Here is an 11,414-nt window from a genome sequence, read left to right on the forward strand (position 1 = left end):
GCTTTACCATGACTTTACAGTGAAAGTGCATTTCACTTTTTAAAAAAAAGTGTTTTTGAAAAGCAGTCAAAGGTTACAATAACCTGGGACCATGACAATGTAAAACATTAAGTATCTAGTAGCAGTTTCTAAGAAAACTCCCAAATGCACTGAGTGTGAATTTAGTTATTTCACATTTTGGAAAATCTATTTGCCAAGAGATGATGAAGAGATTGATTGAAGTCAAACATAACTGTAAATAACAAGGACAAGATTCTGACTCGGTACAAAATAAGAAAATATGTAAAATAGAGTAAGGTTCACTAGTAAGGGTATCTCCATACTCAAAATGCATTGTTAAACCATTAATTGAAGGGACACTTAATGTTTGTACATAGAACTTATCATCTTAGCATTAATGTTTCGTGCCAGCTAAACAATCTTTATGCTAGGTTATTTGTCTACTCAGCTAGTTGCTTATCCCAAGTCTAACTCTATTGATTTAACATGAAGAAGAAAAAAGAAATAAAGGAATTGCCTATAACATCTTGAAGCTATAACCTAGTTCTGTCAAAGTGTTCTGCAACTTCTGTCTGCTAGTTATTACTGTCATTTAAATCATGTAAATAACAGTCTGGATTACAAATAATGTAAATGAGAAAGCTATAAACTACAATTGCTTCTTTAGCTCTGCTTAACACACAAAGTTTCTGCTTGGATGCCAATATTGGGTCATACATCAGTCCATGCTGCATATTTTTGTACAGAACTTGAACGAAGAGTATTTGTACTGCATTCCAGTGACAGTTGAAACTAGCAAAGATTTAAACAGAAATTTTAAGGAAGAAAACCACAGCTCCACAGTTTGACTGACAAAACACTGTGTTTGTAACACAATACGCAATCTCACTGTCTCATTTCTTCTCAGACAGTATTTTGTTTGAACTTCCCACAATGTGCCCATCTTCCTATTCCCACCCACAGAAACCCAGATTCTTGGAACGGCGCTCGGTACCACAGCCAAGTCTCCAAAGACCGACTTCCTCCAAAAACACAGTAATCTTGTTTGTACTACCAATTTGGGGGTTAACAACACGATTCTGGTGTTTAACTAAAAGCCCTTTATCATTCCTCGGCTGACCTCAACGTCCCCATGGGGAGCTAATGATGACATCATTAACAAGCGCCAAGTGTTGCTGGCTGATAATCCCTGAGATCATGTACTGTAACTGATGAGGGCAGGGACTGACGTTGGGCGTGAGTGGGAGAGAAGAGGAAAGAGATGGAGAGAGGGAGACACAGGCAACAATACAACAGAGAGAGAGGCTAAAGGGTTAGTTACTTCAAATTAATTTCAGTTTAGCTCTGACAGAACAAGAAAATAGAGATTGATTCACCCAGCATTTCACTTTGAAAAGTTTTCATTAGAATTGCCTTTGGCCAAAGAAATGGTTGACACTGAACAATCAAAGATATCCTGAACGATGGTAGGAGGCTTTTTGGTGACTTCATGCCACTATCCAGCACTGATATTCTTAAATGTAGCAAAATGCAGCCCAATCACACTCCTTTCAAAACATACTTGACCCACAAGTCAGTAGTGAACACCTGACCACCTCCGGTGTAGCAGCAGAGTTGCTGCCAATGCCCCAGTTTTTCCCTGTTAAAAGGGTTTTCTATGCAGTTTTTCCTCAGTCGATGTGAGGGTCTAAGGACAGAGGATGTTGTTATGATGCCAGGTAAAGCCCTTTGAGACAAACTGTTTGTAAAAACGGGCTATACAAATAAAATTGCCTTGCCTTGCCTTGCCTGCTGGAGACACTGCACGTCCTCTGTAGACACTGCTTATCATATTCATTGTGTTCACCTTAGCTAAATGTGTTGCAATGCTGACATTTGCTCATTAGCACTCAAAAAAACTGTAGCTAATATTCACAGAGTTGTATTTGGTCATAAATCAACGTATTGGACAATTCGCCAACATTAGTACTGCTCATCAGGGAGGGAATATGAACGTCTGATCCAAATTCCAAAGCAATGCATCCAGTCATTGTTGAGCCAATTCATGCAAAACACAAATCACCGACGTCATTATAATTAATCCTCTGGGCACCATGAATGTCTGTAGAAAACTCCATTGCAATCTCTTCAATAGCTGTTGAAATAATTCAGACTGGACTGCAGCGGAGGACCAACCAGCTGATCCACACTGAAGCAGCTGTGGTGGCTAAAACTTGTCCCTGACAGATGTGAAGAAAAGTGCTAATAACAAACTGTGCCGCTTTTCTCAGTTTTCACTTTTATGCATCTGAGCTTAGACCTGACAGACTCGCCAGCCGAAGATGCACTGGACTATGACTTTACTGGCAAGACTGAATGGAAAAGCTCGAGCGCGGCCTGAAAGAATGACACATCATGTCCAAGCAGCATTATAGTCAACGCAACTGCACAGAAATGGTGGAAAACGATAGGGCAGTATCCACGTAGTTGTCATTATTATGTCACTGTCAGGATGCCGTTTCTTAGACAGGCTAAAAGGATCTTTCCTTACAAGCAAAACAGTAAATTATCTCAAGGCACTTAAAACGCAGCTGTGATGCCAGTGAATATGCTGCTATCATATCTCATTGTCTACAGAAAAGCTCATAGAATATCATGACACTAAAGTTAGACTTGTTTAGTTATTCACATCTGTTTTCCGCATAGAGACAAGTTCACACATCTTTATAAAGTTCTTACTTGTATAAAGTTGAATGTGTTGTTTTTTTTAACTATCTATGTAGGGCTTGAACATATGGCAGCTCCGCCAGAGTTTCCTGTTCAGTATGAAACAATAAACTTAGATGGCACATGTGTGTTTATATGGTGAGTGGGATCTTATCTAGGAGCTATTGGCAGATATACATGCACATTATCTCACTTTCCAGTGTTTGTCTGTTCCTCAGGGCTAAATAAGTTGAATGATGAGCTGATAATGTGGATCACAGGAGAATTTAAAACTCATCCCACTCAGCTGTGCAGCGTTTAGAGGCCTTATGTGACAACTGTGGGAGTCACTTCCCTCAAAGGCCATGTATTCCTGCAGGAATTGAACCCCACTACCTGCTGCACATTTCTGAGGACATGGCATCCTACAGAAGATGTAAAGCAGAGAAATACAGTGCATATGGTGTCAATACATTTCTTTATTTATTGCCTGTAATTATGTCTGTCCTAGATCGGACGTGCTGAGGAACACATCCCTTTATTGCTGAGAACTAACTTTTTGCATGGTCCTTTACTGCCTCCATCAGGTCAAATTGGGAAATGCAACTTTTTTTTTGACATTTGACATTGTGGATGTGACTTTTAAATGGTAAACATAGGTTAAATGATCACCAAACATATACAGTATATCAGAAGTAGTGTGAAAACACTGTCACAACCAAAGCTGTTGTATCTGTTTGTGGTTTTGTTCTAGTGTGTCTCTCTTATCCAGTCCAGTTACAGGTATGTGTAAATTTACCAACTGCTGACAAGTAACAGTACACATTAGTTTTGTCAATTTCTTATGCAGTTTAAAGCAATGATCGCCATTATCAAACTATAACAGTTAAATTTGATATAACCTAAAATATAGAATAGAATTTAATAATAATGATAATGATGAAAAATGGCAGGGAAAATAATGGACCTCAAACTAAAGCAGTGCAAAGTCTCTTTTAAGAAAATAATAAACTCTAAACAGACTAGTGTATCAATAATGAATGTATTTACAAAGAATTAATTCTGTTTTGTCATTCAAATATGAACTTACTATAGATATAATGAAGACATAATACTTCATATATTGTTGTCTGAGTTCTTTTTAAACTCCTGAATATTACTGTAATATCAGCTTCAGTCAGGTGACACTGAACCACTACAGTTGTTGTTTTACTACGTAGATTGATATAGATATCAATGCATGGAACAGAATGAAATATTTTTTTAACAGAGGCCGCACTTGTACCAGTAGTAGTCACTACTGTATTCCATGAACCACTACCAACACAAGCTGTCAGTCAACTGCAATTTAGTCTTTTTATCATTAATCTCAGTGCAAATTGGGCTCTTTGTATTTTTTTACAGTGACTTTCCACCTGTTTGACTGTTGACAAATTCATGACAGTCAGAATGTTCCAAGACTTCAGGAGAGAAAGTATTTGACCACAACCGTGCAGAGTGTTGTGATGGAAAAAGCATTACCGTCTCCCCTCCCCTGTGCTGCCGGCTATAAGACGCAGCTGGACACTTTAACAGATTACAGACTTTAGGTCCTGAAGGCCCTTAACACTCATTATACGTATCAGCACAGGCTGATTCAGTGCCAGACACACACACCTGACACAGACGCAACTGAAAAAAGGGAATCAAAAGAGTTTGAATGAATCAGAAATCTACCAACCTTTAAATGTCTTTTCCTTTTGTTTTTCTGACCAGTATCACTTGAAAAGCAAGACTTTATCATCAGAGAGTGAAATCTAGAGAATAAGTAAACCCAGACTTCATAAAGTGGACTGTAGGAATGTGATAGCCTCTTGAATTACGTGGAACTGTGGCGGCTCGTAAGCCAACACGACTTGGTTGTCAGTGCTTTTCATCAACACTTGAACACACCACCACAGAGTAAAGTACCTGGCCATGTTTTTTAAATCAGTGCATATTTCTGACAATATTATGAGACCAGGAGAAAAAGAAAACAAATACTAAATTTAATCTGCACTGGGATGGATTAGATCCAAAGAATCTGAGAATGAAATGATCGTGTAACATCGGCAACAGTCGCAGCAGAGATTTAACAAAAATACAGACAACAGTAAAAGTTACGTTCTTCAAGAAATGATCTATTTTATCTTTTTTTCTCTCTCTTTTTTAATGACAACACCACATTAAATGTGAGGTGGTGTGTAAAAAGTGCAGGACAAAAACAGACAAGCCCATCAGGCAGATGCTGCCAGATGTGCAAAACATACTGATTTGTTTTCTGCAGGACTTTATTCAGCATCCATGGCTGATGATGATGGAGATGGTGGTGGGCACTGTTAGGAGGATGAAGAGATGAGGGTGAGAGTGAAGAGAGTGAGTGGAACTTATTAACACTGGGCTGGTTGCCCATATGAAATGAGAGCTGATGATAATGATGATGATGATTGGCATTAGGCTACTCTGGAGTCCAGGAACTAATTAAGCTCCACCTTGATAAACCTGTTGCTGTAGCTGATATTTACAGTTACGTTGAATTCATTGCAATCAAATAATGTGTCTTTTGCTCTACTTCAGTTTGCAAAATACAAAGTGCACCACCCTGTCATTTTGTTGAAGCCCACAGTCTTGTCTTTGAGGCATGTATTATTGGACAATAATAATAGTTCAGATATCTTGCCTTGTCTATGACATTTAAAAGTATGTTTACTCTCTCTTAACACAAACCATGAAGTGTATGCTACCAGACCATTAGTACAACTTAAATTCATGAAAACATTTTCCAGTATTGCCTCCAGGCCTGCTGTTTTCTGTTCAAATGATCGTTATTAGATTCAGGAGAACATGAAGTTGGGTGGTGTGTGATCAGCTGTGGTGGGCCAAAATGCCAAGCCCTTTTTTTTTGTTACAGTCCATCTTTGGTAGGATTGTAGAGTGAAATATCTGTGTTTATGCCTGGGTTGATTGAACTCATATTCAATGCCTAATCAGCCTGTTTGCCTGTAGGATTCGGTGCTGCGGGTGCCAGTTTAAGTAAAATCGGCCCTTTTCTTAAAGGAATGATGGGGTGGTTTATCAATCAGTAGAGGATTGTCCATAACCTTCATCAGAGTTCAGTGTGAACATTTTATTCTTCACTTGTCACTGCTTTTTGCATCATCATTCAGAGCCAGGTACATGAAGGAACTAAACATTAACAGCAGCCAATGGTTATATAATTAGACACATGATGAATATGATTGAATATAATTAGTCACACAGTTGTGAATGCTCTTTGATGTTGGCCTATGCATCAGTATCATTTACCCCTTTGGAAACATGACTTACTCACCGGTGTACCAGTGCCCACTGAGTCAGTGAACTAATCGGTGCCCAAAACCCAGTTCATTCATTTCACAGTGATTCACTGCCTGCTGACTAGTTTATAACGCGCCCAGAATATCCTCAGAGATGTAAAAGGGACTTCTGTTGCTTCTTTGAAAGGCTGCAGCAGCTCACACTCATTTCTACCTCTGTTTACTCCAAACTGAAAACATGTATCACATCCTGAGCAACACAGAAAGTTGAGTGGAAAACTCATCTTAAAAAACACAGCGGTCACGAGTTCACTCATTAAAATCAAGGCAAAAACCAACATTAGATATGTTTTCTTATTTGTCACTCATGATGTGGCATTACTCCATAAGCTTGAGTTATTCATGACTTTTCCACTGGCATTCATGGAGAAAATATTCTAAGGGACACTTTGCAACATATCAAAGAGCTGATTTTACTCGCTGGTTCAAATCCACCTCTGGTCTGACCTCCCAATGACTCACTCCAATGTAAACATTATGTGGCACTGCAATTGGATCATTAATTGTATATCTAATCTCTTTAATATCTCACATTTTCTGTCCAAAGGGAATGAGCATTAACTGGATTTGATAAATCAGGGAATAAAACACGCGAGTTCTGCTGCTCCCCCCACACATCAGCTTTGTAGTGAAGTTTCACCACGAACCATGTTCAAAAAATAAACTGGAGCGTTTTGTGCCATTACACTCATTGTAAATCGTTGTGGATAAGAGCAATCAGAAAACCGAACTGCCTGAGTTTTCTCTCCCAGTAGTTGGAACAAAGCAGCAGCAGTGCTCAAATCTCCTGCCAGACAAAACTGCAGAGGAACCCTGGAGCAGATGTCTGATGGGAGAAATTTCACGAATTCTGCCAAACCTTCAGGGAATTTCACACTGACAGACGACGAGAGATGCCAGAAATTAGAAACAGAGCAAGGCAGAGAGAGAGAATGATATGGTAGAAACTCAGTGGAGTTCAGCGTGACATTGTCTTGCATAAGACAAGCTGTTATCATTCAGTAGGACCTGCAGTATCCAGCAGCCATTGTGGAGACACTTAATGGGGCCACTAGCTAAGTTAATGATGTCAAGTACTGTGTGAGGTACTTGACATCATTAACTTAGTGGCCCCATTATAGCTTAATTTAGTCAGAAAATACTTTATTTTTTAAATATTATCCATGTAATATGAGCCCCTGCCAGTAACAAGGATAAAATGTTAGTAAGTGAATGAGATGGCACCGCAACCAGGCAGAAGGAAATTTGTCTCCATTGAGTTTGTGTCTTTACCAACTTTTGTAAAAAAAAAAAAAAAAAAAAAAGAAAGAAAGAAAGAAATGGGGGAATGTTCATCCATAAAATGCCAGCAGCCAGAGGAATTATATAATAAGTAGATACACTGAGTCATGCTGGTTACCGCAACCTCTTTCCAAAATGCGCCAACTGTAGCAAACGTTAGCCACCTTTGCTTTTTAAATTCAAACATGTTATTTATCAGATAACTTTACTGAGTTATTTCTTTTTTCTACCTATATGTTCTCCCTACAGTGAGCTACAATCAGTCACTGTCAGAAAGTGAGGAGACAGGCCACAGCTAGGTGTAGCTATAGCATGCTAACTTCAGTAGATAAAGACAATAGTTACTGTAACATTTCCAATAATTTCCTGTCCGAGTCATGTCTTGAAGTTTCTTCCACACTGCTAAGTAAAACAGCTGGTAATGCTAATGCCGGCTATGTAGCAATTGCAAAACTTACAAATAGCGCCTTTAATAAAGCAGTTAAATTATTCCTTCATGTTGTGCTTGGAGCTATCAACAAAAAGATGACAAAAATGTTTTGCAGATTTTTGTGAAAAGAATGGAATTAATTGTTTCTGAAAACTACAAAGCTTCTCAGATAGTGATCTGTGTTATTCCTTGGACCTCAAGAAGGATAATAAATCAATTTCACATATTTATTTATTACATGATACTTCATAAACAGCAGAGTAAAATGATACTGGTATAAAGTAGATACACATATGACTGATATTACATTTTAAAGTTTTGTGAGGAGAGAAAGAACACACATGCTCTGAAGCTGTCCTTTAAATACATGATTTTAAAAATGAATTCAAGAAACTTGTACAGTTTGTTTATATTGTTCTTGGCTTTTTTTTTTCTTCTTTTTTTTTTTTTTTTTTTTACAAAACCAAGAATAAGCAGTGGGCAGGCACTCTGTACTTCCAGCCAAGCTTGGATGTTAAAGCCAACAGCGTAATAGGATATCATTTGGATAAATCCTGGCATTTTGAACCTTTGGAAAATCAAATGTTGGTTATTTTAAGGGGAATGAATCCTCCCCAGGCTTTACACACACACACACACACACACACACACACACACACACACACAGACAGACACACAAGCTGTTCCTCTCTTTGCCAAATTATACAGAGAAAGATAAAATCAGCTGATTATATTTGACAGATTTTTTTCATATTCCTTCCTCTCTTTGTTCTTCATCATTTATAACTATCAAGAGATCTTGACAAGTTTGAGGGGGTTGTGGAAAATGTGTTGTTTTTGGTACTGTACATTAAATATACACATTAGCACTGATATTAATTGATGAACAATTTGGATTTCACTTCACATGTGGACGACAGATTGTGCTTTCAAAAAACGGATTCTCAAAGGCGTTTAGGTTGGTACCCAGCTGTCAGAAAGCAGCTGGTTTTCTGCACCTTTGGAAACATGACTGTCTTGTTGTTGAATTTAAAAGATGCTACTGCTCTTCAGGGAAAATGGTGCATTCATGCAGCTCAGTATCCCCCGGTACTGAAACTCATGATTTATACACCATGCAAACACTCAGTAGCCTACCATTGCACGAGTTAGGGTGCCCTTTATATGAAAAGGCATCAAATAAGAGCCAAGAGTAAATACATGTTTGTAGCCACCTGAAGAATGAAAGTCAAGCATTTATTCACATGTAGCTGTTTTTCCCCTCTACCATCCTCAGAGTTTTTAAGCCATAAAACAACAATGGGTGAAAAGGCTGAGGAGCTAAGTGGAGCTGATGGGAGTTGCATATTGGGTGATAATTGTCTGTGGGCTCATCACTACAATCCATTTGATCTATCGTCAGTATTAGAATATTGATTAATGCAGCTCCAGTGTATAGATGTGGTCCTGTGTAGATGTTTGTGTGTCTTAAATCAAGTGTTTCAAACTGAGGCAATATAGTTTGCTGACTGGTGCGGCTGGATGCAGAGTTATTTAGACTCAGGATCCCAGAAAACCCACTGATTTGGCAAGAGCAGGGTATTTGCAAGAACACACAGAACTAGTGATGAAAACTGGCTTCAGGCTGCATTTAAGGAACAAATCACAGAGGCTGCAACCGTGGACCGATCGGGAACCGTGGACCGACCGGCACTCTGAGGAACCAACATAAGCACAGCTCCATACCATAAATACGCAAGTACAGTCATAAACACAAGCGAAGTAGACGTTAAAATAACAAGACTGCTGTCCTGCCGTGGGACGTCCACGCTATAGGGCCCCTGGCTCCTCTGTTTGTCTTGGACAAGCTTCAGCAACACACTGATGACTCCAGTCAACTCTTTTTTAGGTGAATACTAAAGTTTATTTATATCAGGAATCATGTGCAAATATAATAATCTCAACAACAACAAAAAACAGAGGAAAGGTATGGAGAAGAGTAAAACAGAGAAAAGTCTCTGAAAATACACCAATACAACACTGTTTCCATTTGGATGGATGCATCTCCAGTGTGTTAGCTCTGAAATATTTCCCCCTTTACTCTCTTCCCCCTCTCCTTACAACCATTTGTCACGCACTTTTCATACCCACACATCCCCTTCCACTTTTCTGCTATGCTCTAGTCCAACTGATTTCAACACCTCCAGTGTCACTGAGGACTTAAAGTTTCACCAGCAGGCATCATCTTGCATAATCTCAGACAGTATATATATATAGCATTGCTGGATTCATTTGTCTGGTAAAATGATGTTTTTATGAGGATGCTCTATTATTCATTATGCGTAGAGCAGGTGTTATTTAAATGCTTATTACTGTGTGACATGAGCTATACTGTATGGAGAGAGCTACAACGCTTCCATGTCTGATTCTGTATTTAAACATGCATGAAGAAATGTTTGACACTGAATCGTCAGTCTGAGCTGATCAAATCAGTTGTTCAGGGGGGTTCACTGACCAGAGTCCACTCATCAATACTGGTTATGGTTTCTCCAATTTTTCCCTGTTAAAAGGGTTTTCCATGGAGTTTTTCCTCAGTCGATGTGAGGGTCTAAGGGCAGAGGATGTTGTTGTGATGCCATGTAAAGCCCTTTGAGACAAACTGTTTGTAAAAACGGGCTATACAAATAAAATTGCCTTGCCTTGCCTATGGACAAGGTTATTTAACAAAAACACCACAGGTACATTTATGATGTGACAGTTCTGTTGCTTGGCAGATTGACTTGGCTTCCGAGCTGCTCAACTCATGTAAGCTGCAGTCAGCATTGAACAACATTTTTTATTGCCATTTGTAAAAGTTGCCTGTGTACTTAGTTTGACGTATTTGCAGCTGATTTTGTCCAATTCAGGGAGATGTTTCCTGATTTTGCTTCAGTTGTATCAGTTTGCATGTGTTTGAGCTTGTTTGTGTCTGTGGTTGCAACATGTTGAGCTCTCAGGGCCACCGTAGAGGACAAAAAATGTTTATTTATTTAACAAAAACATTTTCCTCAGTCTATATTCACGCTTCTCTGACCTTTAACTTGACAAAATGCATTACAGTTTGTACCTTGTAGACATACAGACATATGACTTTGACTTGAACTGAAAGTTTTAAAACACAAACCTGAATGGAAAACCTCCACTCACTTGCAACTGTCCCTTTTTCCCATCAAAAATCCATCCACATATTTTCCAGACAGTCCAACAGGTGTCAGGCCATCACCTTCAGGGAGATCTGTTAACTCCATAAAGCAGTGATGTAACGCTTCTTCTCCTTCTCTGCTTGACACCATCTCTTTACCTGTATTTCAGTTGTCTATCAGTCAAGCTCACTTTTCATTTTTGGCCTCAATTACACATAGTCAGGATTGTCAGGGAAGGAAATTCTTCAGACATTCATCAAACAGACAGGACTCACACTTTTTACACATCTGTCTGTTTCACTATGCCCCTGCTGTTGGCTGGATCCCTCACTCTGTCCCTTCAATCATCAGAGGAGCTTTGTTCTTATCCTGCTCTGAAGTTCAGTCCCCCACGGCTAAATGGGCCGCTCATATTTTTGATTTGAATATTTTGCAATGACCACTATAAACACCTTAATCCTCCCATAAGAAAATTATACAAAA

The sequence above is a fragment of the Trachurus japonicus genome, chromosome 19 (genome assembly GCF_045865225.1).
Source record: "Trachurus japonicus isolate A0001 chromosome 19, Traja_1.0".
Lineage (NCBI taxonomy): Eukaryota > Metazoa > Chordata > Actinopteri > Carangiformes > Carangidae > Trachurus > Trachurus japonicus.